This window comes from Erithacus rubecula (genome assembly GCF_903797595.1).
Source record: "Erithacus rubecula genome assembly, chromosome: 27".
NCBI lineage: Eukaryota > Metazoa > Chordata > Aves > Passeriformes > Muscicapidae > Erithacus > Erithacus rubecula.
In genome coordinates this window covers 3,319,202-3,346,007 of record NC_136679.1, presented here as the reverse complement: position 1 = coordinate 3,346,007, position 26,806 = coordinate 3,319,202, and the positions used below count along the sequence as shown (strand labels likewise).

Here is a 26,806-nt window from a genome sequence, read left to right as displayed (position 1 = left end):
CTGCAAGCAGGAAAGAGCTGGTCTTGAAGCACCTGCAGTAGCAGCAGGAAGAGAAGAGGCTTCCCACTCACCTGGTTCCTGAGGACGAGGAGGAGGAGGTGAGAGAAGTGGATGAGAGCACAGAGACTTGGACTGCCTTTTATAGCAGTCCTGCACTGCCTCAGGCCCAGAGGCATCTTAGTGGAAGTCATAATTTAGTGACCAGCTCATGTCAAATGTGCACCATCCCAGCTAATGGTAGGGGCTGTGTCCCGGTTTCCTGAATTGTGGCCTCTATTTCCTGCCTTCTGTCATTTGCGTTCCTATCTGAAGACTTCTGTAAGTGCTGGGATGAGAGGCCAAATAATTTCCAGTATACAAACACGTCAGAGTAGACAGAATGCTCGGTTCATGGTCTGGATGCATTCATGCAGGCCCATGAACCTGTGTCATTGCTGTTGGTTTATTTGCGGCAAAGCTGTCAGGGCATCCCTCTCATTACTCTTGTATACCTGTCTCTCTCTCTCGCATGGTACATGCTGAAAGAAACTGGGAAATGAAAATATTTATGCTTTACTGTTCACAGGAAATGATAGTTGACAATTCCCTAGGATGCTGGGCTTCCTCATGTATCATGGTTGCTCACAAAGGCACACTTTGGAAATAAGGTTGCAGTAATGGGCTCTATGTGAAAAACCCAGGGGCCCTGGCCTTGTCTGACTGAGTCAGCTCTAAGTGTGTCCCAAGGGGATTCACCAATGCCAACCCTGAGCACTGCTACTGCCTCTGTGAAAGTGGATTTCATTGCAAATGATTTGATCAGGAAAGCCACCTCAATGCCATTTCATTCCGCTCCTCCTGCCCTTCAAAATGTGGGCACTAATGCCACCCAATACACCAGCTTGCTCAAAGCTGTGTCCAATTTGCTCTTGCAATCTTCCAATGTTGAGGCATCGAAGAATAATTCTTGACAATTCATTACCATTCCTCAACACTCGTACAAAGAGGAACATATTGGTCAGCCCCAAGGGAAAGGGAAAACAAAATTGCACTGGATCAGTTACAGTGTTGATCTTCCTCCACCCCTTTGCCAATGAGCAAAATAGAAGATTTTTCACAGAAAGAAGGAGAAATCAGAGGCTGAATTTTGAATGCAAAGGAAGCTTTATTAAGTCAAAGGAAAAAAGGATGACGCTCCCAGAGGGCAGCATAAGGAAGTCGCTAAAGTACAGTGGGGATGTCTGATGTCCTGGCCTGCTGAGGAAAGGAGGCCAACAGGTCCCATAAGGCTGGCATTGAGTGGAAGGAGCAGGAAAGGAATGGAAGAGATAAATAAGAGGAGGAAGAGCAGAAGGAAACAACAGTCTGAAGTTCTATATCCGATGCCTTAAAATTCCATCTTCATTCCAGCTACGTGCTCTGAGGTCTTGGTGGTTCTTGGTCAAGGATGCTGTTGGCAGCATCTCTAGCAGGGACGACAACATCTCTCACCATAACCGCGGGTGATGCAGGAGATGTCAAAGCCCCCGGAGCTGATGGGCACTCCCTCAGAGCTGAGGATGCTGCCAACGGCAGCGGAGGTGGAGGATCCCAGCACGGTGTTCTGTGGGAAGGAGCTGAGGATGGGGCCGGGCAGGGTCACCAGCACAGCAGGCGGCTCAATGACGACGGTGGAGCTCTGGCACTGCCTGACACAGCACTCATTGCAGCTGTTGGCCAGCGGGCAGGGGCCGCAGGGCTGGCAGCAAGGGTTGCAGGGCTGGCACTGCTGGCACTTCTCAGGGCACGACATGTCTGGAGCCTGGCGCTGCAGCTGGCACACAGGGCAGGGAGCAAGCAGAGCACACGCACACCTCAGACACAGCCCGCAAGGCACCCCAAACCACACAAGGCCCTGCTGCCTGCCCAGCTCCAGCCTGTGCACGCCCAAACTGGGCATCCTTTGCCTCAGCCCAACACGCTCCTTGCCAGCTCAGCCAGGCCCAGCCCTGCTCCTGCCTGGGCTCCATGAAAATCAGCAGCTCAGCCCAGCCTCAGCCTCTGCCCACAGCACACGCTCTGCCCTCTGCCCACACCACCACCATGGCACAACATTCCCAGAAGAACAAGGGACAGGAGGAAGGGCTGGAAAGCTAAAGGTTGTCCTTTAGAGGGAGAAGAAGAAAAGGCCTGCAACTCACCAGCTTCTCAAGGAGAAGGAGGTGACAGAAGTGGTTGACAGAGTCACCAGTGAGGCTGCCTTTTATCCTGCCCCCACAGTGCCTCAGGGTTCACAGCTCATGCTGCATGAGTGACGATACTCCTGCATGATCCCAAATGAACGGAAACAAAACTGTTGGAACGGTATGGCATGAGTTGGTTTTTCCCTTTGCAATGACTTTGCACTTGCTGGCTGACAGCATTCCCATTTCCTCTAGGAAAATTTTTATCTTCATGCTGGTATGTGAAATTCCAAGTTTTCTGGAGGCCAAGGATGTGTCACTGTGGGCAGAAGGGAAATGAACCACGTTATCCTGAGGTGCGAGGCAATGCCAGACTCTGGTCCTTTATTGTACTTTTTATGTTCCTTCTATCTTGAAGGGCCTTATCCTTTCTGGCCCTACCATGTTTCTCTGATCACCCTTTCGCTCCCTTTTTACCGTGTGCCTTTTCCTTTTCTTTAAATATCTTTGGATTCTATCTCTGCCTGCAGAGTCTCTGAGGTTCTTGCTGCACTCCTGCCTGAACCACAGTGTCTGTGAGTGTCTGCACATCCATGTGCTTGTGCACTTGTGTGAACACATCCCCGAGTGCTGCTGTCCTACATGTGGCGTGTTTTGCACAGGGGAAAGTCCTTGTGTGTAACTACACACTGAGCAATTGGATTCATGCATTGCTGCATTGTGAGTGATGTCAAGAGACAACAATATCCTGGATCCTAGCAAGGAAAGTAGAAGTCTTGGATAGTGCTTCCTAGTCCAAGTGTTGACTGCAGTCCAGAGCCTCAGGGGCCACCAAGATGTTGCTGGAGCTGTGCTTGGGGCACCTGACTTCCCTGGAGGAATCCTTGGGGATTTATGGGGACACATTAATGATTGGTAGCCCAGTTTCAGAGCTTGCTCTTATGTCTGGGTGAGCAGGAGGTTTGGGGATTAGAGCAGGAAAAAGCTGAATGCCAGGACCTTGATTCTTTGAGTGTCTGCTGAAGGGAATAGAGGGCAAGAGCATTGAATCCACGGAGCCTGGAGACAACACTGTGTTCATTCCTGGTACTCAGTACAATGGGGTTTGGCCTCTATGGACTGATAGTTGGAGCTTTCCATGACCACATCTCATTGTTCAGAGCACCTCTGCTTCTGCAGGACCTGAAGTGAATTAAAAATCAAACCTAAGGATAGAAGTTATATATGTAATGATTGGAGTAGAAGCAATGTAGAACGTTACAAATTAGTGGCTGAGCAAGGAGAGCTAAGACAATATTTTCTGGAATTTCTGGTGCTGAAACACTTAAAATTGTCCACGGCTTTTTGTCTATCCCAGTGTCACCCATGACATCTATGCTACCACTCAGAGCAGGACTATATCTGTACCCTGATCCCTTCAGGTCCATCCCCTCATTTTTTTGTTGTAAGTTTTGGTCCCCACCTCACTCAGCACCAGTCTGAGTGGTAGCATTGGCCTGGCCAGGAAGAGACTGTGTCCCATCCCAGTGGACAAATCTGGGAGATAAGGGCTGATGGGAATGTCTCAAACACAGAGAGCTGGATGCCCCTGGAGCCAGCCAAGGCTTGTGGGTGTGTTGGCTCTGGCTGACATGCAGTTCATGTTCCCCACAGCAGCCCTGGCAGGGCTGTGCTCTGTGCTGGGTGTTCCAAAGGTGCTGGTAACACTCAGTCCTTTGGCTCCTGCTGAGCAGGGCTCACACACCATCAGCCCTGTCTCTCCACATTCCCTTCCCCATCAGGAGCTGGGGGATGGCAAGATCCAGGGAGTGCATCAGACAGTTGACCCAAACTGAGTAAAAGGGATATTACATGGCTTATGACATGAACTTTCACTCAATTACAACAGAAAGGAGAAACTAGTCTGGGCATTTGGTATTTCCAATGTTTGCCTTTAAGGAACACCAGTACATGTGCTCAAGCCCTGCATCCAGGGAAGTGGCCAGATAGAAATTTCTGATTGAAGAAGAGAAAAAAAATAGGTTTTTCCAGTGCACTAGTGCATGCACCATCTACAGATTATAATTTAGCGAATATTCAAATCCAGATATTATAATTGTTTTCCTTCCCATTTTTTCTTCTTTGTTCACCTCAGAAGGGGGAGTGATAGAGTGGCAGGAGGGTGCTAGCCATGCAAGCAATGTCAACCGAGCACAGCTGGTAATAACAACCAAGGATTGTCAGTAAGAACATGTGAGGAGAAAGAGTAGCATGTGCTGGGGCCCTGGGGAGGTAGGACAGCACTTTTCTGGGAGAAGTGAACTTATTGTGGCTCCTGGAGAGAAGCAAAACACAAGATAGGGGAAGAAAAAGTAAGTGAGGGACAAACAGGCATGAGCTGTTGACCGAAGGCTGACCCAGTAGGGAGGAATCAATTGCCTGCATGGAATGCCACCAGACCATGATCCGAGTATTGTCCCTCTTCTGACGTGTTTATATCCAGGAAATTCTGGGGCCTCGCATCCCGGCATCTACCGACGTCTTCTGATAGGAACGCAAACGGCAGAAACCGGGAAATAGAGGCCACAATTCAGGAAACCAGGACATAGCCCCTACCATTAGCTGGGATGGTTTGCATCTGACGAGCTGGTCACAAAATTATGACTTCCACTAAGGTGCCTCTGAGCCTGAGGCAGTGCAGGACTGCTATAAAAGGCAGCCCAAGTCTCTGTGCTCTCATCCACTTCTCTCACCTCCTCATCCTCCTCAGGAATCAGGTGAGTGGGAAACCACTTCTCCTCTACCTCCTGCTGCTGCTTCAAGACCAGCTCTTTCTTGCTTGCAGGTCTCAACTGACAGGGGCTGTCACAGCCCAGGGCTGGGAGCTGCTTGTGCTGGGAGAGGGCAGGGGAGAGAAGGTCTTGTGCAGACAGAGAGAGGCTGGCACTTGGCTCAGCTGGCTCCTGGGCTTGGAGCTGGGCAGTGCAATGTGGGCCAGCAGGTGCCTTGGCTGCAGGGTGTTTGGGTGCAGTGCTGCTCCTCCTGTGTCCTCACATTCTGCTTCTCCCTTCCTTCTATGCCAGGTGCTCCTGTGACCCCGAGCCATGTCCTGCAACCCTTGCTGCCAGCCCTGCGGCCCCACCCCGCTGGCCAACAGCTGCAATGAGTGCTGTGTCAGGCAGTGCCAGAGCTCCCATGTGGCCATCCAGCCTTCACCTGTGGTGGTGACCCTGCCTGGCCCCATCCTCAGCTCCTTCCCTCAGAACACTGTGGTGGGATCCTCCACCTCTGCAGCTGTTGGCAGCATCCTCAGCTGTGACGGAGTGCCCATCAGCTCTGGGGGCTTTGACATCTCCTGCATCACCAACTGCTATGGCAGCAGATGTTGTCCCCCCTGCTAAACCTGCTGGCAACATCCTTGGGCAAGAACCTCCACTAACTCACAACATGCTGCTGGAACGACGATGGATCTTTGTAATATTGCTTTTATGCATTTAGTTTCCTGTTTCCTTCTGCCACTCTCTTCTCTTTCTCTTCCCTTCCTTTCCTGTCAGCCCTACTCAATGCCAGCCTGGTGGGACCTGCTGGCTTCTCTCCTTGCCTCCGTCTGCAGGCCCAGCTGACAGACACATTCACTGTATCCTAGTGTCTGCTCCTGGTTCCCCCTGTGAGCTTCTGCCTTTTTTACCTTGGTCTCAATAAAGTAGTTTTGCATCCAGACATGGCCTCTGTTTTATTCTTCCTTCTGTGGGAGCTCTTGCATTGAGCGCAGGGCAAATGGTGGAGGAAGCTGAGGGTGGACAATCCTCCGTGGATTTTACTTTTTGCCCTTTCCGTGGGAGCTGGTAAACATATCCCTGGCTGCTCTACAGAAATGACTATCAGGGCAAAGATGGCAGCAAATGGAGAACAGCAAGGCCAGGGATAGCCCACAGCCTCCTCTACCCTCACACTTAATGCTCAACCCAGCTTTTCCCCAGACAGGCAGGATTGAGAGGTTTCATGGTTAGTATTGGTATCAGACATAAAATTGAGCTCATTCAGGACTACTTTTCTATGGAGTCCTTTGCTGGTTCATGCAGAAACCACCAAACTTCCTCTGATGCCAAAAAATCTAACCATGATGATACACCATGCTCAATTTAGATTGTTCTCTATCCATTTCCAAATACTAGACCAAAACTATTACCATACTGGTACAAATACAAACACAAAACTATTAGGAATTGATCAAGCCAAGTCAAATATCACATCCCAGAATGCCAAAAAACTCATGCCCTGAACTGCAAGAGCACACATCATATACATGCAGGATTGCCAAAAGAAGGTCTTGTTTTCACATGGCACCTTAGTTCTTTTCCCAGACTGGTCCGTGGGTTTGTGGTCTTCCCCAGGAAAGTCCCAGTGCATGCTAGAGATCCGTCAGATCCACAGGAGATCAAGTAGATTGTCCCATCTCAGTGGCCAAAATTGATTCTTGATCGGTCAGACAGGCAAAAAATGTTTTGAGTATTAGAAAGCAGGAATTCTTCATTCCACCTTTGGGAACTCGGGGGATCAATCCTCTAACTGAGTGCACCAGGCATTCAGGTAAAGAGATTTTTTTATCACATACACCCTGATTACATATCCATTAGTGACCCCAAGTCGACTTTATTTTACATAGTTGCCATTCTTGTCAGCAATACTTCGATGCTTTTTTCAGATCTCTCCTCGGGGCTGATGTCCTTCCTAGGTAGCTGGTCCTAAATTACTATGTTTGAGCAAGCCGAATATCATTCTCAAGAAGAACGAAGATTTGTCAGAATGCAGAGCTGAGAGGGTATCCTACTTGCCTTTTGCGTGACTTCTGGTATTCCTAGTTACATCCTTTATGTACATATAAACGGTGGTGTTGTTCAGCAATACTGCTCTTATCAGAACAAAATGCTGTTGCCTTCTACTGCCCTTTAAATGTCCCTGTATCTATCTCCAAGATTTTACATAGTAAATTACTTGTATCCACATGCCCGATTTTATTTGACGGAAATCATTTCCCAGAGCTCGTGGCTCAGGACAAAGGCCAGACAAGCCACAGGACTCCTCCATGTCCACAGAGCCACCAGAACACTGTAACCTCAAAGCCTCGCCATGGGGCATGAGCACAGACCCCGAGAAACAGCTGAGGCCTGGAGGTGGCATCAAGGGTTGGCCTGGCTTTGGGATTGTCCTTGGTGAGACGGGAGTGCCGTGGCCCTGTCCAGGCTGCTGCAGAGAAGGACCTGGGGGCTGAGTGTGTGTGAGTGGCTGGCACTGCTGGGCAGGGCAGTCCCTGCGGGCCTGGCCAGGGCTGGGCTGAGCCGTCAGCTCAGGCACAGCTGTGCACACAGAGCCAGGGGCACTGACACATGGGCAGCCTGCCCAGGTGTGCACAGAGATGAAGGCAGACGCACAGAGCCCGGCACACGTGCGCAGGCACACGGCCAGGGGCGTTGCACACAAGTGCTCTGTCCTGAGCACAGCCATCCCCGGCCAGGCCAGAGGCTCTCAGGGGCTCTTGCCAGCAGGGCACAAGCACAGGCATGTGCAGATACTGGCACACACTGGGGCACAGCCACACTGCCACACACAGCACTGCACCTGACTGAGCACACAGGCCACAGGACATAGTAAGGCGTGCCACTGAGGACATGCAGGGGAGCTCTCGTGCAGAGCTGCTCCAGAGCACACAAAGCAGGCCACATGCGCGGGCACCAGTGTTACATGAGTCTCATGATGGCTGCAGCCTGAATATGTGGGTAAAGATGGTTCATTACGAAGACATGTCACCTAGAGGGAGCTGTTTGGTGCTGGGCAAAAGACAGGAAGGGCTGGGAGCACATGAGGCCCACCCAGTCAGCAGGAATTACAAAAATCTGGCAGAATAATAAATCTTCATCAGAGTGCAGCAGCCTGGCATCACATGACATCCTTTGCATACCTTCTACATTTACTTCATATGTCTTAACCAGACTGACACATCTTTACCACCAAGAAACCTGGAATCTCGCATACAAGCACTCATAAGAGTGCCCTGGAGGGAAAGTGAATGGTGTCAGCCAGCAAATGCAAAGTCATTGTAGAGGGAAAAAGCAATGTATACCATACCGTTGCCAGAGATGTTTCCATTCATTTGGGATCATGCAGGAATATCGTCACTCATGCAGCACGAGCTGTGGGCCCTGAGGCACTGTGGGGCCAGGATAAAAGGCAGCCTCACTGGTGGCTCTCTCAACTACTTCTGTCACCTCCTTCTCCTTGGGAACCAGGTGAGTTGCAAGCCCCTTTCTCCTTCTCCCTCTCTAGAACAGCATTGAGCTTTTCTGTCCTTCTTCCTGCCCCTTGTTCATCCGGGAATGTTGTGCCATGGTGGTGGTGTGGGCAGAGGGCAGAGCATGTGCTGTGGGCAGAGGCTGAGGCTGGGCTGAGCTGCTGATTTTCATGGAGCCCAGGCAGGAGCAGGGCTGGGCCTGGCTGAGCTGGCAAGGAGCGTGCTGGGCTGAGGCAAAGGATGCCCAGTTTGGGCGTGCACAGGCTGGAGCTGGGCAGGCAGCAGGGCCTTGTGTGGTTTGGGGTGCCTTGCGGGCTGTGTCTGAGGTGTGCGTGTGCTCTGCTTGCTCCCTGCCCTGTGTGCCAGCTGCAGCGCCAGGCTCCAGACATGTCGTGCCCTGAGAAGTGCCAGCAGTGCCAGCCCTGCAACCCTTGCTGCCAGCCCTGCGGCCCCTGCCCGCTGGCCAACAGCTGCAATGAGTGCTGTGTCAGGCAGTGCCAGAGCTCCACCGTCGTCATTGAGCCGCCTGCTGTGCTGGTGACCCTGCCCGGCCCCATCCTCAGCTCCTTCCCACAGAACACCGTGCTGGGATCCTCCACCTCCGCTGCCGTTGGCAGCATCCTCAGCTCTGAGGGAGTGCCCATCAGCTCCGGGGGCTTTGACATCTCCTGCATCACCCGCGGTTATGGTGAGAGATGTTGTCGTCCCTGCTAGAGATGCTGCCAACATCATCCTTGGCCAAGAACCACCAAGACCTCAGAGCACGTAGCTGGAATGAAGATGGAATTTTAAGGCATCGGATATAGAACTTCAGACTGTTGTTTCCTTCTTTCTCCTCCTCCTCTCCATTTATCTCCTTCATTCCTTTCCTGTCCCCAACACTCAATGCCAGCCTAATGGGATCTGTTGCCCTCCTTTCCTCAGCACGCCAGGACATCAGACATCCCATATGCATCTTACTGGCTGCCTTGTGCTGCCCTTTGTAAAGGTCATCCTTTTCTTCTTTGACTTAATAAAGGTTCTTTTGCATTCATACTACAGCCTCTGATATCGCCTTCTTTATGTAACAACTATACCAGTTTGCTCATTTCCAAAGGTGTGGAGGAAGAGGAGCATTACAATCACTGAAATGCAATTTTGTTCGCTCCTTTAGACTTGGAGGTGACAAAGATGTCCAACTCTGTGGGGGTGCTAAGTCATGGTAATAAATTTTCAAGAATGCTTTTTTGATTGCTCAGCCCTACAATTCTGCAGACATGGTTGGACACAGCTTTGAGAAAACTGATTTAATTTGGTGGCATCAGTGCCCATTTCTTGAGGGCAGGAGGAGTGGAATAAAATGGTCTTGAAGTGACTTTCTAGCCCAAATAATTTCTAATGAAATTCACTTCCACAGAGCCAGCAGAAGCGTGACTAATGTGGCCAGTGTTGGGCAGTCCTGTGTCCCCTTGGGCCACACTTAGAGCTGACTCAGCCAAACATGCCAGAAGCCACTGGGCTCTTCTCACAGAACCCATTCCTGCAGCCTGCAGTATTTCTAAAGTTTGCCTTGGTCAGCAACCACAATACATGAGGAAGCCTAGCATCCTAAGGAATTGCCAGCCATCACTTCCCGTGAACAGTAAATCATAAATATTTTCATTTCCCAGTTTCTATTAGCATGTACAGGGTGGGAGAGATGAAAAGGTATTCAAGAGTAATGAGAGAGATGCCCCGACAGCTTTGCCCCAAATACACAGGTACATGTGCCTGAATGGAATGCCACCAGACCATGATCTGAGCATTCTGCCTCTGCTGGCAGGTTTATATCCTGAAAATTCCTGGGCCTCGCATCCTGGCACTTACAGAAGTCTTCAGAAAGGAACACAAAAAGCAGAAGGCAGGAAATAGAGACCACAATTCAGAAAACCAGGACATAGCCCCTACCATTAGCTGGGATGGTTTGCATTTGACATGAGCTAGTCACAAAATTATGACTTCCACTAAGGTGCCTCTGGGCCTGAGGCAGTGCAGGACTGCTATAAAAGGCAGCCCAAATCTCTGTGCTCTCATCCACTTCTCTCACCTCCTTCTCCTCCTCCAGAATCAGGTGAGTGGGAAGCCTCTTCTACAGCTGCTGCACCTGCTTCAAGACAAGACCTTTCATGGCTGTAGGTCTCAACTGACAGAGGCTGTCACAGCCCAGGGCTGGGAGCTGCTTATGCTGGGAGAGGGCAGGGGAGAAAAGGTCCTGTGCAGACAGAGAGAGCCTGGCACATGGCTCAGCTGGCTCCTGGGCTTGGAGCTGGGCAGTGCAATGTGGGCCAGCAGGTGCCTTGGCTAAAGGGTGTTTGGGTGCAGTGCTGCTCCTCATGTGTCCTCACATTCTGCTTCTCCCTTCCTTCTATGCCAGGTGCTCCTGTGACCCCGAGCCATGTCCTGCTGCCAGCCCTGCAACCCTTGCTGCCAGCCCTGCGGCCCCTGCCCGCTGGCCAACAGCTGCAATGAGTGCTGTGTCAGGCAGTGCCAGAGCTCCCACGTGGCCATTGAGCCGCCTGCTGTGCTGGTGACCCTGCCTGGCCCCATCCTCAGCTCCTTCCCTCAGAACACCGTGGTGGGATCCTCCACCTCTGCTGCTGTTGGCAGCATCCTCAGCTGTGGTGGAGTGCCCATCAGCTCTGGGGGCTTTGACCTCTCCTGCATCACCAACTGCTATGGCAGCAGATGTTGTCCCCCCTGCTAAACCTGCAGGCAACATTCTCCGGCAACAACATCCACATCTTCAGAATGTGGTGCTGCACTGAAGATGGATCTTTGGAACAATGGATTTGTGGTCTTTATTTTCTGTTGTTTTCTTCCACACTTCCCTTTCCTTCCTTTCCTGTAAGCTCCACCCAATGGCAGCCAAGTGGGAGCTCTTTGATTCTCTCCATCCCTCTGCATGCCAGGCAAATGGACAGCCTCACTGTAACCCCTGTGCCTGCTCCTGGTGTCCTCTTTCAGCTACCTCCTTTTCTTCATGACACTCAATAAAGTTGTTTTGCATCCAAACCTGGCACTTTGCTTTCTCCTTCTTTGTGTGGGAACTCTTATATTCACCTCAGAACAAAAGATGGAGGAAGGAGATGGTGGACCCAATATGGTGGATTTAATTTTTTCCTTTTCTCTTGGAGCTCACGAAGACATTTCTGCCTTCCCCAAAATGGTGACCATCTGGAGAAGATGATGACAAAAGGTTGTAGGAGAGAGAATGGCAAACAGGAATGCCTGCAGATAATCCACAATCTCCGCACTTCATACACCTTGCTCACATCAGCCGAATTCTGCCCAGCTTGTAAGCACACAGGCAGGGATGAGGGTTTTCTGAGAATCAAATGAGAATGAGGACAGAACCAAAACAATGCTTCCATTGTGTTGGAGGCCGCCGTGGTTTCCCCTTCTGGCTGTGGGAGATCAGCAACTCTCCCATCTTCCAGCCTCCACCTCCCAGACATCATCAAAGGCCTTTCTCTACGTGTCTCATTTTGTTTGACAGAAATGTTTTCCCAGAAGGAAATTCCAGTGTGACCACATGACATACCCGTGTGCACAGAGCCACTAGAACACTTTAACCTCAAAGCCTCCCCATGGGGCAGGAGCACAGAGCCTGGGAAACAGCTGAGTGCCCCAAGGCTGCCTGGAGGTGGCATCAAGGGCTGGCCTGGCTTTGGGATTGTCCTTGGTGAGACGGGAGTGCCGTGGCTCTGTCCAGGCTGCTGCAGAGAAGGACCTGGGGGCTGAGTGTGTGTGAGTGGCTGGCACTGCTGGGCAGGGCAGTCCCTGCGGGCCTGGCCAGGGCTGGGCTGAGCCGTCAGCTCAGGCACAGCTGTGCACACAGAGCCAGGGGCACTGACACATGGGCAGCCTGCCCAGGTGTGCACAGAGATGAAGGCAGACGCACAGAGCCCGGCACACGTGCGCAGGCACACGGCCAAGGGCGTTGCACACAAGTGCTCTGCCCTGAGCACAACCATCCCCGGCCAGGCCAGAGGCTCTCAGGGGCTCTTGCCAGCAGGGCACAAGCACAGGCATGTGCAGATACTGGCACACACTGGGGCACAGCCACACTGCCACACACAGCACTGCACATGACTGAGCACATGGGCCACAGGACATAGCAAGGCGTGGCACTGAGGACATGCTGGGGAGCTCTCGTGCAGAGCTGCTCCAGAGCACACAAAGCAGGACACATGCTCGGGCACCAATGCTGCACAGGTGTCAAGGAGGCTGCATGTTATAAACCTGTATTATATTACAGGTCCTCTACGAACATTAAAATGAATGCTGTATGTATAATGTAGGAAAATTTTGTGGCATGATTATAGCATTGTTTAATTCTGCTATTAGCAAATTTTAATAATTATAGTATAATAAATATATTTATCTTGGACTATAGCATGGAGATGTAAAAATTTTGTCCATGTAACTAATACAGAATGGTAGAAGATAATGAGGACATTCTTTAGTTTCTTGGAATATCCTATCTGGATGAAGATGTCAGTCATGGGCACCATAGCCCCAGGGAAGAAATTTATTGTTCATCCATTATCTCGGATTGCACAACAAGACAGAACCACTAGGGAAAAGAAAAAAAAAAGTGTTGATTTTATGAATGGAAAGAGGGGGCAGTTCAGGGGAACTCAAAAGGAATGCTTTTCAGTATGTCACAACGACCTAGGAATATGCAACATGTTGATGCAATTATAGAAGTCTTTTCGGAGCTAGGGTGTGCTCTTGGCTGAATGCCAAGCACTCGGTGGTATAATCTTTTGGTTTATTGTTTGTCTCTTATTATCCTGGATAAAGCACTTTTAATTTTTCGGGGAAGAAGAACAACGTTTTTCACAGTGCATGCTAAGGAGAAGGGCATTGAGGGATCTTTAAAAGAAAAAAAGTCACATAGTGGAGCTGTTAGATGCTGGGCAAAAGATAAGAAGGGCTGGGAGCAGATCAGTCCCTACCAGTCAGAAGGAAATACAAGAATCTGGCAGAATAATAAAACTCCAGCAGAGTACCCTGGGCTGGCATCACCTGACATGCTTTCCATCCTTTCTGCATTTAGTTCATATCCCTTAACCAGACTGACACATCTTTGCCCCCAGGAAACCTGGAATCTCACATACCAGCACTCATAAGAAGTGTCCTTGAGGGAATGGGAATGATGTCATCCAGCAAATGCAAAGTCATTGTAGAGGGAAAAATCAATGTATGCCATACCGTTCCAACAGAGATGTTTCCGTTCATTTGGGATCATGCAGGAATATCGTCACTCATGCAGCACGAGCTGTGGGCCCTGAGGCACTGTGGGGCCAGGATAAAAGGCAGCCTAACAGCTGGCTTTGTCAACCACTTCTGTCACCTCCTTCTCCTTGGGAACCAGGTGAGTTGCAGGCCCCTTTCTCCTCCTCTCTCTAAAAGACAGCAGTGAGCTTTGCAGCCCTTCTTTGTGCCCCTTGATCATCTGGGAATGTTGTGCCATGGTGGTGGTGTGGGCAGAGGGCAGAGCGTGTGCTGTGGGCAGAGGCTGAGGCTGGGCTGAGCTGCTGATTTTCATGGAGCCCAGGCAGGAGCAAGGCTGGGCCTGGCTGAGCTGGCAAGGAGCGTGTTGGGCTGAGGCAAAGGATGCCCAGTTTGGGCGTGCACAGGCTGGAGCTGGGCAGGCAGCAGGGCCTTGTGTGGTTTGGGGTGCCTTGCGGGCTGTGTCTGAGGTGTGCGTGTGCTCTGCTTGCTCCCTGCCCTGTGTGCCAGCTGCAGCGCCAGGCTCCAGACATGTCGTGCCCTGAGAAGTGCCAGCAGTGCCAGCCCTGCAACCCTTGCTGCCAGCCCTGCGGCCCCTGCCCGCTGGCCAACAGCTGCAATGAGTGCTGTGTCAGGCAGTGCCAGAGCTCCACCGTCGTCATTGAGCCGCCTGCTGTGCTGGTGACCCTGCCCGGCCCCATCCTCAGCTCCTTCCCACAGAACACCGTGCTGGGATCCTCCACCTCCGCTGCCATTGGCAGCATCCTCAGCTCTGAGGGAGTGCCCATCAGCTCCGGGGGCTTTGACATCTCCTGCATCACCCGCGGTTATGGTGAGAGATGTTGTCGTCCCTGCTAGAGATGCTGCCAACATCATCCTTGGCCAAGGAACACCAAGACATCAGAGCACGTAGCTGGAATGAAGATAGAATTTTAAGGCATCGGATATAGAACTTCAGACTGTTGTTTCCTTCTTTCTCCTCCTCCTCTCCATTTATCTCCTTCATTCCTTTCCTGTCCCCAACACTCAATGCCAGCCTAATGGGATCTGTTGCCCTCCTTTCCTCAGCACGCCAGGACATCAGACATCCCATATGCATCTTACTGGCTGCCTTGTGCTGCCCTTTGTAAAGGGGCAGTCTTCTTTGACTTAATAAAGGTTCTTTTGCATTCATACTACAGCCTCTGATATCGCCTTCTTTATGTAACAACTATACCAGTTTGCTCATTTCCAAAGGCGTGGAGGAAGAGGAGCATTACAATCACTGAAATGCAATTTTGTTCGCTCCTTTAGACTTGGAGGTGACAAAGATGTCCAACTCTGTGGGGGTGCTAAGTCATGGTAATAAATTTTCAAGAATGCTTTTTTGATTGCTCAGCCCTACAATTCTGCAGACATGGTTGGACACAGCTTTGAGAAAACTGATTTAATTTGGGGGCATCAATGCCCATCTCTTGAGGGCTGGAGGAATGAAATGGTCTTGAAGTGACTTTCTAGCCCAAATAATTTCTAATGAAATTCACTTCCACAGAGCCAGCAGAAGCGTGACTAATGGGCAGTCCTGTGTCCCCTTGGGCCACACTTAGAGCTGACTCAGCCAAACATGCCAGAAGCCACTGGGCTCTTCTCACAGAACCCATTCCTGCAGCCTGCAGTATTTCCAAAGTTTGCCTTGGTCAGCAACCACAACACATGAGGAAGCCTAGCATCCTAAAAAATTGCCAGCCATCACTTCCTGTGAACAGTAAAGCATAAATATTTTCATTTCCCAGTTTCTATTAGCATGTACAGGGTGGGAGAGATGAAAAGGTATTCAAGAGTAATGAGAGAGATGCCCCGACAGCTTTGCCCCAAATACACAGGTACACGTGCCTGAATGGAATGCCACCAGACCATGATTTGAGCATTCTGCCTCTGCTGGCAGGTTTATATCCTGAAAATTCCTGGGCCTCACATCCCGGCACTTACAGAAGTCTTCAGAAAGGAACACAAAAAGCAGAAGGCAGGAAATAGAGACCACAATTCAGGAAACCAGGACATAGCCCCTACCATTAGCTGGGATGGTTTGCATTTGACATGAGCTGGTCACAAAATTATGACTTCCACTAAGGTGCCTCTGGGCCTGAGGCAGTGCAGGACTGCTATAAAAGGCAGCCCAAATCTCTGTGCTCTCATCCACTTCTCTCACATCCTTCTCCTCCTCAGGAATCAGGTGAGTGGGAAGCCTCTTCTACAGCTGCTGCATCTGCTTCAGGACCAGCTCTTTCATGGCTTTAGGTCTCAGCTGACAGAGGCTGTCACAGCCCAGGGCTGGGAGCTGCTTGTGCTGGGAGAGGGCAGGGGAGAGAAGGTCTTGTGCAGACAGAGAGAGGCTGGCACTTGGCTCAGGTGGCTCCTGGGCTTGGAGCTGGGCAGTGCAATGTGTGCCAGCAGGTGCCTTGGCTGCAGGGTGTTTGGGTGCAGTGCTGCTCCTCCTGTGTCCTCACATTCTGCTTCTCCCTTCCTTCTATGCCAGGTGCTCCTATGACCCCGAGCCATGTCCTGCTGCAAGCCCTGCAACCCTTGCTGCCAGCCCTGCGGCCCCTGCCCGCTGGCCAACAGCTGCAATGAGTGCTGTGTCAGGCAGTGCCAGAGCTCCCACGTGGCCATTGAGCCGCCTGCTGTGCTGGTGACCCTGCCTGGCCCCATCCTCAGCTCCTTCCCACAGAACACCGTGGTGGGATCTTCCACCTCTGCTGCTGTTGGCAACATCCTCAGCTGTGGTGGAGTGCCCATCAGCTCTGGGGGCTTTGACCTCTCCTGCATCACCAACTGCTATGGCAGCAGATGTTGTCCCCCCTGCTAAACCTGCTGGCAACATTCTCCGGCAAGGACCTCCACAACCTCAGCATGTGGTGCTGCACTGAAGATGGATCTTTGGAACAATGGATTTGTGGTCTTGGTTTTCTGTTGTTTTCTTCCACACTCTTCCCTTTCCTTCCTTTCCTCTCAGCCCCACCCAAAGCCAGCCCAATGGGACCTGTTTGACTCTCTCTATCCCTCTGCAAGCCATGCAAATGGTAAGCAACACTGAAAGCACTGTGGGTGTTCCAGGGCTCCTCTTTCAGCTATCTCCTTTTCTTCATGACACTCAATAAAGTTGCTTTGCATCAAAACTTGGTGCTATGCTTTCTCCTTCTTTGAGTAAGAACTCTTACATTCAGCTCAGGACAAAATATGGAGCAAGGAGATGGTGGACCCAATATGGCGGATTTAAATTTTTTCTTTTTCTCTTGGAACTCACGAAGAAATTTCTGTCTTCCCCAAAATGGTGAACATCTGGAGAAGATGATGTCAAAAGGTTGTAGGAGAGGGAATAGGAAACAGGAATGCCTGCAGATAATCCACAACCTCCTGTCTTCATGCACCTTGCTCACATTAGCCTAATTCTGTCCAGCTTGTAAGCACACAGGCAGGGATGAGGGTTTTCTGAGAATCAAATGAGAATGAGGACAGAACCAAAACAATGCTTCCATTGTGTAGAGGCCGCCGTGGTTTCCCGTTCTGGCTGTGGGAGATCAGCAACTCTCCCATCTTCCAGCCTCCACCTCCCAGACATCGTCAAAGGCCTTTCTCTACACGCCTCATTTTGTTTGACAGAAATGTTTTCCCAGAAGGAAATTCCAGTGTGACCACATGACATACCCGTGTGCACAGAGCCACTAGAACACTTTAACCTCAAAGCCTTCCCTTTGGGCAGGACCGCAGACCCTGAGAAACAGCTGAGTGCCCCAAGGCTGCCTGGAGGTGGCATCAAGGGCTGGCCTGGCTTTGGGATTGTCCTTGTTGAGACGGGAGTGCCGTGGCCCTGTCCAGGCTGCTGCAGAGAAGGAACTGGGGGCTGAGTGTGTGTGAGTGGCTGGCACTGCTGGGCAGGGCAGTCCCTGCGGGCCTGGCCAGGGCTGGGCTGAGCCGTCAGCTCAGGCACAGCTGTGCACACAGAGCCAGGGGCACTGACACATGGGCAGCCTGCCCAGGTGTGCACAGAGATGAAGGCAGACGCACAGAGCCCGGCACACGTGCGCAGGCACACGGCCAGGGGCGTTGCACACAAGTGCTCTGTCCTGAGCACAGCCATCCCCGGCCAGGCCAGAGGCTCTCAGGGGCTCTTGCCAGCAGGGCACAAGCACAGGCATGTGCAGATACTGGCACACACTGGGGCACAGCCACACTGCCACACACAGCACTGCACATGACTGAGCACATGGGCCACAGGCCACAGCAAGGTGTGGCACTGAGGACATGCTGGGGAGCTCTCGTGCAGAGCTGCTCCAGAGCACACAAAGCAGGCCACATGCTCGGGCACCAATGCTGCACAAGTGTCAAGGAGGCTGCATGTTATAAACCTGTATTACATTACAGGTCCTCTACGAACATTAAAATGAATGCTGTATGTATAATGTAGGAAAATTTTGTGGCATGATTATAGCATTGTTTAATTCTGCTATTAGGAAAATTTAATAATTATAGTATAATAAATATATTTGTCTTGGACTATAGCATGGGGATGTAAGAATTTTGTCCATGTAACTAATACAGAATGGTAGAAGATAATGAGTACATTCTTTAGTTTCTTGGAATATCCTATCTGGATGAAGATGTCAGTCATGGGCACCATAGCCCCAGGGAAGAAATTTTTTTTTTATCCATTATCTCGGATTGCAGAACAAGGCGCAGCCACAAGGGAAAGCAAAAAAAGTGTTGATTTTTTTGAATGGAAAGAGGAGGCAATTCATGAGAGCTCAAAAGGAATGCTTTTCAGTATGTCACGACCGTCTAGGAATATGCAACATATTGATGCAATTATAGAAGTGTTTTCTGAGCTAGGGTGTGCTTTTGGCTGAATGCCAAGCACTCGGTGGTATAATCATTTGGTTTATTGTTTGTCTCTTATTATCCTGGATAAAGCACTTTTAATTTTTCAGGGAAGGAAAGCAATGTTTTTCACAGTGCAGGCTAAGGAGAAGGGCATTGGGGGATCTTTAAAAAAAAAAAGTCACATAGTGGAGCTGTTAGATGCTGGGCAAAAGATAAGAAGGGCTGGGAGCAGATCAGTCCCTACCAGTCAGCAGGAAATACAAAAATCTGGCAGAATAATAAAACTCCACCAGATTGCCTTGGGCTGGCATCATCTGACATCCTTTCCATCCTTTCTGCATTTAGTTCATATACCTTAACCAGACTGACACATCTTTGCCCCCAGGAAACCTGGAATCTCACATACCAGCACTCATAAGAAGTGTCCTTGAGGGAATGGGAATGATGTCATCCAGCAAATGCAAAGTCATTGTAGAGGGAAACAGCAATGCATGCCATACCGTTGCCAGAGATGTTTCCGTTCATTTGGGATCATGCAGGAATATCGCCACTCATGCAGCACGAGCTGTGGGCCCTGAGGCACTGTGGGGCCAGGATAAAAGGCAGCCGCACTGGTGGCTCTGTCAACTGCTACTGTCACCTCCTTCTCCTTGGGAACCAGGTGAGTTGCAGGCCCCTTTCTCCTTCTCCCTCTCTAGAACAGCATTGAGCTTTCCTGTTCTTCTTTGTGCCCCTTGTTAATCTGGGAATGTTGTGCCATGGTGGTGGTGTGGGCAGAGGGCAGAGCGTGTGCTGTGGGCAGAGGCTGAGGCTGGGCTGAGCTGCTGATTTGCATGGAGCCCAGGCAGGAGCAGAGCTGGGCCTGGCTGAGCTGGGAAGGAGCGTGCTGGGCTGAGGCAAAGGATGCCCAGTTTGGGCGTGCACAGGCTGGAGCTGGGCAGGCAGCAGGGCCTTGTGTGGTTTGGGGTGCCTTGCGGGCTGTGTCTGAGGTGTGCGTGTGCTCTGCTTGCTCCCTGCCCTGTGTGCCAGCTGCAGCGCCAGGCTCCAGACATGTCGTGCCCTGAGAAGTGCCAGCAGTGCCAGCCCTGCAACCCTTGCTGCCAGCCCTGCGGCCCCTGCCCGCTGGCCAACAGCTGCAATGAGTGCTGTGTCAGGCAGTGCCAGAGCTCCACCGTCGTCATTGAGCCGCCTGCTGTGCTGGTGACCCTGCCCGGCCCCATCCTCAGCTCCTTCCCACAGAACACTGTGCTGGGATCCTCCACCTCCGCTGCCGTTGGCAGCATCCTCAGCTCTGAGGGAGTGCCCATCAGCTCCGGGGGCTTTGACATCTCCTGCATCACCCGTGGTTATGGTGAGAGATGTTGTCGTCCCTGCTAGAGATGCTGCCAACAACATCCTTGGCCAAGGAACACCAAGACCTCAGAGTACGTAGCTGGAATGAAGATGGAATTTTAATGCATCGAATTTAGTGCTTCAGACTGTTGTTTCCTTCTTCTCCTCCTCCTCTTCATTTATCTCCTTCATTCCTTTCCTGTCCCCAACACTCAATGCCAGCCTAATGTGTCCTCTTGGCCTCCTGAACTCAACAGCCCAGGACATTACACATCCCCAGTGTTCTTTATTGTCTGTTCCTGGTGCCATCTATGTGAGCCACATCCTTTCTCTTCTTGGTGTTAATAAAGATCCTTTAGCATTCAAAACTCAGCCTCTGATTTTTCCTTGTTTGTGTGAAAACTCTTCAACTCAACTCTTTGGGAAAGGTGTGGAGAAAGAGGAGGACAGCAACCAGTGAAGTGCTGTTTGCTTTGTTCCCTTTCCCTTTGAGCTCACAAAGGTGTCCCTCTCTGTACTGGTGGTGAGTCGTAGTAATAAATTTTCAAGAATGATTTTTTGATTCTTCAATCCTGCAATTCTGCAAGACCTGGTTTGACACAGCTTTGAGAAAACTGGTTTAGTTTGGTGGCATAAATGCCCATCTGTTGAAAGCAGAAAGAGTGGAATGAAATGTCTTTGAAGTGACTTTCCAGCCCATCCCTAAGGGAATCCACTTTCAGAGAGTCAGTAGCAGTGTGACAAATGTGCTCAATCTTGGGCAGTTATGAGTGTTCACGAGACACAGGAAGAGCTAACTCAGCCACACATAGCACTCTTCTCATAGAGCCCATTCTTGCAGCCTTATTTCCAAAGTTTGCCTTTGGCAGCAACCACAAAACATGAGGAAACTCTGCTTCCTGGGGAATTGCCAGCCACCACTTCCTGAGACCAGTAAAGCACAAAATTGTTTTTTTTTTTCCAGTTTCCTTCTACATATGTAGTGAGGGAGAGATGGGCAGGTATACAAGAATAATAAGAGGGATACCCGGACAACTTTGCCACAAACATAGCCACAGGAACGACACAATTTCATGTGCCTTCATGGAATGCCTCCAGACCATGATCCGAGCATTCTGCCTACTTTGTTGTATTCCTATATAGGAAAATTTTAGGGCTCTTATCCTGGTGCTTCCAGAAGTGTTCAGATAGGAATGCACATGGCAGAAGCCAGGAAATAGAGGCCACAATTCAGGAAACCAGGACACCACCCTACCATTAGCTGGGATGGTGCACATTTGACATAAGCTGGTCACTAAATTATGACTTCTACTAGAGTACCTCTGGGCCTGAGGCAGTGCAGGACTGCTATAAAAGGCAGCCCAAGTCTCTGTGCTCTCATCCACTTCTCTCACCTCCTCCTCCTCGTCCTCAGGAATCAGGTGAGTGGGAAGACTCTACTCATCTTCCTCCTGCTGCTGCTTCTGCTGCTTCAAGACCAGCTCTTTCCTGTCTGCTAGTCTCAGCTGACAGGGGCTGTCACAGCCCAGGGCTGGGAGCTGCTTATGCTGGGAGAGGGAAAGGCACAGAAGGTCTTGTGCAGACAGAGAGGGGCTGGCACTTGGCTCAGCTGGCTCCTGGGCTTGGAGCTGGGCAGTGCAATATGGGCCAGCAGGTGCCTTGGCTGCAGGGTGTTTGGGTGCAGTGCTGCTCCTCCTGTGCCCTCACTTTCTGCTTCTCCCTTCCTTCTATGCCAGGTGCTCCTGTGACCCCGAGCCATGTCCTGCTGCCAGCCCTGCAACCCTTGCTGCCAGCCCTGCGGCCCCTGCCCGCTGGCCAACAGCTGCAATGAGTGCTGTGTCAGGCAGTGCCAGAGCTCCCACGTGGCCATTGAGCCGCCTGCTGTGCTGGTGACCCTGCCTGGCCCCATCCTCAGCTCCTTCCCTCAGAACACCGTGGTGGGATCCTCCACCTCTGCAGCTGTTGGCAACATCCTCAGCTGTGGTGGAGTGCCCATCAGCTCCGGGGGCTTTGACCTCTCCTGCATCACCAACTGCTATGGCAGCAGATGTTGTCCCCCCTGCTAAACCTGCTGGCAACATCCTTGGGCAAGAACCTCCTCGACCTCAGAATGTGGTGCTGCACTGAAGATGGATCTTTGGAACAATGGATTTGTGCCTTTGGTTTTCTGTTGTTTTCTTCCACACTTCCCTTTCCTTCCTTTCCTGTCAGCCCCACCCAATGCCCGCCTAGTGGGAGCTCTTTGATCCTCTTCATCCCTCTGCAAGCCAGGCAAATGGACAGTCCCACTGCACACCTGTGGCTGCTCCTCTTTCAGATACCTCCTTTTCTTCCTGACACTCAATAAAGTTTTTTTGCATCCAAACCTGGCATTCCACTTTCTCCTCCCCGTGTGCGAAATCTTCCATTCTTCTCCAGGTTAAAGGTGGAACAAGCGTAGGGTGAACACTCCGTGGGGGATTTTACTTTTTGCCTTTTCCATTGGAGCTCACAAATACATCCCTGGTGTGCTGGGTTTGCATTAATTGGAATCTACGGACAGCATTCACAGAAGTTTTCTCCTTCAGAGCTTCCAGTGTGAGTTAATGGAACCAACTGAAGGCTGAGTTTGTTGTTAACAATCTTAGGAACCAATTGGAGGATTTGATCCACCTCTGTGAATTCCCATTTTGAAGTAAGCAAAGGCAGGCAAGGTCTGTTTTCTCTTCTGTCAGGAGTGCAGGTCACAGGGCCTGGCCTGGCTCCTCTGCAGGCCTGGCGGGACAGGGCCGGGCCCTGGGAGGGAAGCTGCCATGTCCGGCAGGGAGGAGGGGTGGCCGTGGGCAGTGGGTGCTGTGGATGGGCCCAGGGAGGCTGAGTGAGCTCCACCTGTTCCTCCCACCCTTTCCAGAGCAGCCGCTGCTGTTTCTGAGGCCAGCCCGTCCCAGCACAGCCTGAGTCTCCTGAGATCCTGGACAGCTCCAGTGTGGCCTGGCACAGCCTCTGAATCCTCCATGTGAGACTTTATCCCTTCCAATTCTCTAATAATACTTGCAGACCTTCAATCCTCCCTTGAGTGGGAGAAAAATCCAGAGAAGATACACCAAAGTCAGTAAAGTAGAAGTCAGGTTCTAGATGGAAAAAGAATGAGAAGACACTATGAACTTGGGCTAAATATCCTTCTGTCATCTATGGCGATGAAAGTACTAGACTAAAAATTCCTATACACTGTGGGAGAAGACGAGAGCTCCCCAGCATGTCCTCAGTGGCACGCCTTGCTATGGCCTGTGGCCCGTGTGCTCAGCCATGTGCAGTGCTGTGTGTGGCAGTGTGGCTGTGCCCCAGTGTGTGCCAGTATCTGCACATGCCTGTGCTTGTGCCCTGCTGGCAAGAGCCCCTGAGAGCCTCTGGCCTGGCCGGGGATGGTTGTGCTCAGGGCAGAGCACTTGTGTGCAACCCCCCTGGCCGTGTGCCTGCGCACGTGTGTCAGGCTCTGTGCGTCTGCCTTCATCTCTGTGCACACCTGGGCAGGCTGCCCATGTGTCAGTGCCCCTGGCTCTGTGTGCACAGCTGTGCCTGAGCTGACGGCTCAGCCCAGCCCTGGCCAGGCCCGCAGGGACTGCCCTGCCCAGCAGTGCCAGCCACTCACACACACTCAGCCCCCTGTTCCTTCTCTGCAGCAGCCTGGACAGGGCCACGGCACTCCTGTCTCACCAAGGACAGTCCCAAAGCCAGGCCAGCCCTTGATGCCACCTCCAGGCAGCCTTGGGGCACTCAGCTGTTTCTCAGGGTCTGCGGTCCTGCCCAAAGGGAAGGCTTTGAGGTTACAGTGTTCTGGTGGCTCTGTGGACACGGGTGTGTCATGTAGCCACCCTGGACTTTGTAATGAGTTACAAGCTATGGGAAAAAGTTTCTGTCAATGATAATGAGGTGTGTGGAGAAAAGTATTTGTTCCTGTCAGGGAGGTGGAGGCTGGAAGATGGGAGAGTTGCTGATCTCCCACAGCCAGAAGGGGAAACAGTGGCAGCCTCCAACACAGTGGGAGTATGGTTCTTGTTATGTCCTTATGCTCAGTTGATCTTGTGAAACCCCTCAGCCCTGCCCAGTTGCGGTGGGTGAGGGTGGCAGAGTGCTGTGTCCTTCCATGGGAAGTGTCTTAGAAGGAAACACCAAGGCACACAGGCAGATCTGCCTTTGCTTGAGTGAATTCAGCTCTATTGTGAGAGACACTGTGGGCGATGTGGAAGACAGAGACGGAAATTTTTGAATGGGGTTCCATGAAGATCTTTTATTGTTCCCTCATTAAGGGATCCAGGGACATAGAACTGCCAAAGATCTTTTATTGTTCTCCTGTTAAAGGATCCAGGGACATAAAACTGCCATCTGCATTAGAGTGAGCCAGTAATATATAGGAAGGGCAGGGACGTGACAGAGCAAAAGGGCCATTTTTCTGATACTGCACTGCCAGAACACAGTGGATGGGCCAATGGCATGCAGAATATTTATATGGGAATGAGTGTCAGCCTGTAAGAGATTTTTCTCTTACCTGAAACAAGGGAAGAGATCACCCAAGGGCTCTATCTCCACAGAGAGCTGTGAGCGTTTTGACTTAAGGACTTTACCTACAGGGACGAGCCACAGGCTCAATCTGACCTTCTGCCTCCACACTGCCTGTGTGGTTAGAAGCTGGTCAGAAGAATGCTAATGTGAGGGAGGTGTTTGAAGAGGGGAGGCTGCTGACTATCCCCAGGTATAGGTGTTTCCTGTTGCCTCTGGTGTGACCTTTTGACATCATCTTCTCCATATGGTTGCCATTATTGGGAAGCCAGGGCAGTCTTTGTAAGCTGTAATACAAAAGGCACAAAATAAAATCCACCACGGAGTGTCCACCCTAAGCATCCTGCACATTTTGGCCCGAGCTGACTGGAGGAGTTCGCAGACATGGAAGGAGAAAGTGGAATGCCAGGTTTGAATGCAAAAATACTTTATTGAGTGTCAAGAGGAAAAGTAGGTAGCTGAAAGAGGACACCAGGAGCAGCCACAGGTGTGCAGTGGGGGTATCCATTTGCCTGGCCTGCAGAGAGATGGAGGGAGAAAAACAGGTCCCACTAGGCTGGCATTTGGTGGTGCTGAGAAGAAAGGAAGAGAAGGGAAAAGAGTGGAAGCAAAAAACCAGAAAACTAAGGGCACATATTCATTGTTCCAAAAACCATCTTCAGTGCAGCACCATGTTGTGTGGTCATGGAGGTTGTCGCCGGAGGTGTTGCCAGCAGGTTTAGCAGGGGGGACAACATCTGCTGCCATAGCAGTTGGTGATGCAGGAGAGGTCAAAGCCCCCAGAGCTGATGGGCACTCCACCACAGCTGAGGATGTTGCCAACAGCAGCAGAGGTGGAGGATCCCACCACGGTGTTCTGTGGGAAGGAGCTGAGGATGGGGCCAGGCAGGGTCACCAGCACAGCAGGCGGCTCAATGGCCACGTGGGAGCTCTGGCACTGCCTGACACAGCACTCATTGCAGCTGTTGGCCAGCGGGCAGGGGCCGCAGGGCTGGCAGCAAGGGTTGCAGGGCTGGCAGCAGGACATGGCTCGGGGTCACTGGAGCACCTAGCAGAGAAAGAAGGGAGAAGCAGGAAGTGAGGACACATGAGGAGCAGCACTGCACCCAAACACTCTGCAGCCAAGGCACCTGCTGGCCCACATTGCACTGCCCAGCTCCAAGCCCAGGAGCCACCTGAGCCAAGTGCCAGCCTCTCTCTGTCTGCACAAGATCTTCTCTCCCCTGCCGTCTCCCAGCACAAGCAGCTTCCAGCCCTGGGCTGTGACAGGCCCTGTCAGCTGAGATCAGCAGACAGGAAAGAGCTGGTCTTGAAGCAGCAGCAGAAGGAGTAGGAAAAGGAGTAGAAGACTTTTCCCTCTCACCTTATTCTGGAGGAGGAGAAGGAGGTGAGAGAAGTGGATGAGAGCACAGAGACTTGGGCTGCCTTTTATAGCAGTCCTGCACTGCCTCAGGCACAGAGGCACCTTAGTGGAAGTCATAATTTTGTGACGAGCTCATGTCAAATATTCACCATCCCAGCTAATTGTAGGGGCTGTGCCCCATTTTCCTGCACTGTGGCCTCTATTTCCTGGCTTCTGCCATGTGCGTTCCTATCTCAAGACTTCTGTAAATGCTGGGATGCGAGGCCAAATAATATCCAGGATATAAACACGTCAGAGTAGGCAGAATGCTCAGATCATGGTCTGGTGTCATTCCATGCAGGGACATGAAATTGTGTCATTCCTCTGGGTTTATTATTGGCAAAGTTCTCTGTGCACCACTCTCATTCTTCCTGTAGACGTGCCCGAGAATGGGCCGAGAATGGGAATGGGTCAGGGACAGCAGGTATCCTTTGTGGTTGTGCTGCCCCTCTAATAAGTCTGTCTTTGGTCAACAATCCATGTCCCCTTGTGCTGCTCATTTCTGCTCTTGCCCTGTGCTGGATTCCCTGTTGTGCTTGGTGGACTTTGGCCTGCTGGAAGATGCCCAGCAAGCAGCTCTATCAGTCCCGGTTTTCGAATGTACAGGGAAGATGAAATTAAAAGGAAGAATGTGAAGCTTGATTGAAGGCAGTTTGCTAAAGCCAAAGTTTACCCATTCAGAAGAATTCTTGGAAAAAAAAATTCAAATTTATGGCATCTTTTTCTCAGTGAGTGGTGGTTGGCAATGTCCCAGGATGCTGGGCTTCCTCATGTGTCATGGTTACTCACAAAGGCAAACTTTGGAAATAAGGCTGCAGTAATGGGCTCTATGTGAAAAATCCAGGGGCCCTGGCCTTGTCTGACTGAGTCAGCTCTAAGTGTGTCCCAACGGGATTCACCAATGCCAACCCTGAGCACATTTGTCCCACTGCTGCTGCCACAGTGAAAGTGGATTTCATTAGAAATGGTTTGGTCAGGAAAGTCACTTCAAGGCCATTTCATTCCACTCCGCCT

General features: G+C 51.2%; 4 pseudogenes across 4 annotated transcripts in view; all 4 read left to right on the top strand.

The window, feature by feature from the left end:
• LOC306812780 (feather keratin Cos1-2 pseudogene) overlaps positions 1-26,806 on the top strand; it is a 76,322-nt pseudogene that overhangs the window by 22,094 nt on the left and 27,422 nt on the right. The gene's annotated exons all lie outside the window — the stretch shown is intronic.
• On the top strand, positions 8,391-9,123 carry LOC306812775 (feather keratin Cos1-1/Cos1-3/Cos2-1 pseudogene; annotated as a pseudogene). Its single transcript has 2 exons — positions 8,391-8,407; positions 8,776-9,123. The product of its transcript is annotated as a feather keratin Cos1-1/Cos1-3/Cos2-1 pseudogene (transcript).
• On the top strand, positions 13,791-14,523 carry LOC306812777 (feather keratin Cos1-1/Cos1-3/Cos2-1 pseudogene; annotated as a pseudogene). The gene is made up of 2 exons: positions 13,791-13,807; positions 14,176-14,523. The product of its transcript is annotated as a feather keratin Cos1-1/Cos1-3/Cos2-1 pseudogene (transcript).
• On the top strand, positions 19,167-19,899 carry LOC306812778 (feather keratin Cos1-1/Cos1-3/Cos2-1 pseudogene; annotated as a pseudogene). Its single transcript has 2 exons — positions 19,167-19,183; positions 19,552-19,899. The product of its transcript is annotated as a feather keratin Cos1-1/Cos1-3/Cos2-1 pseudogene (transcript).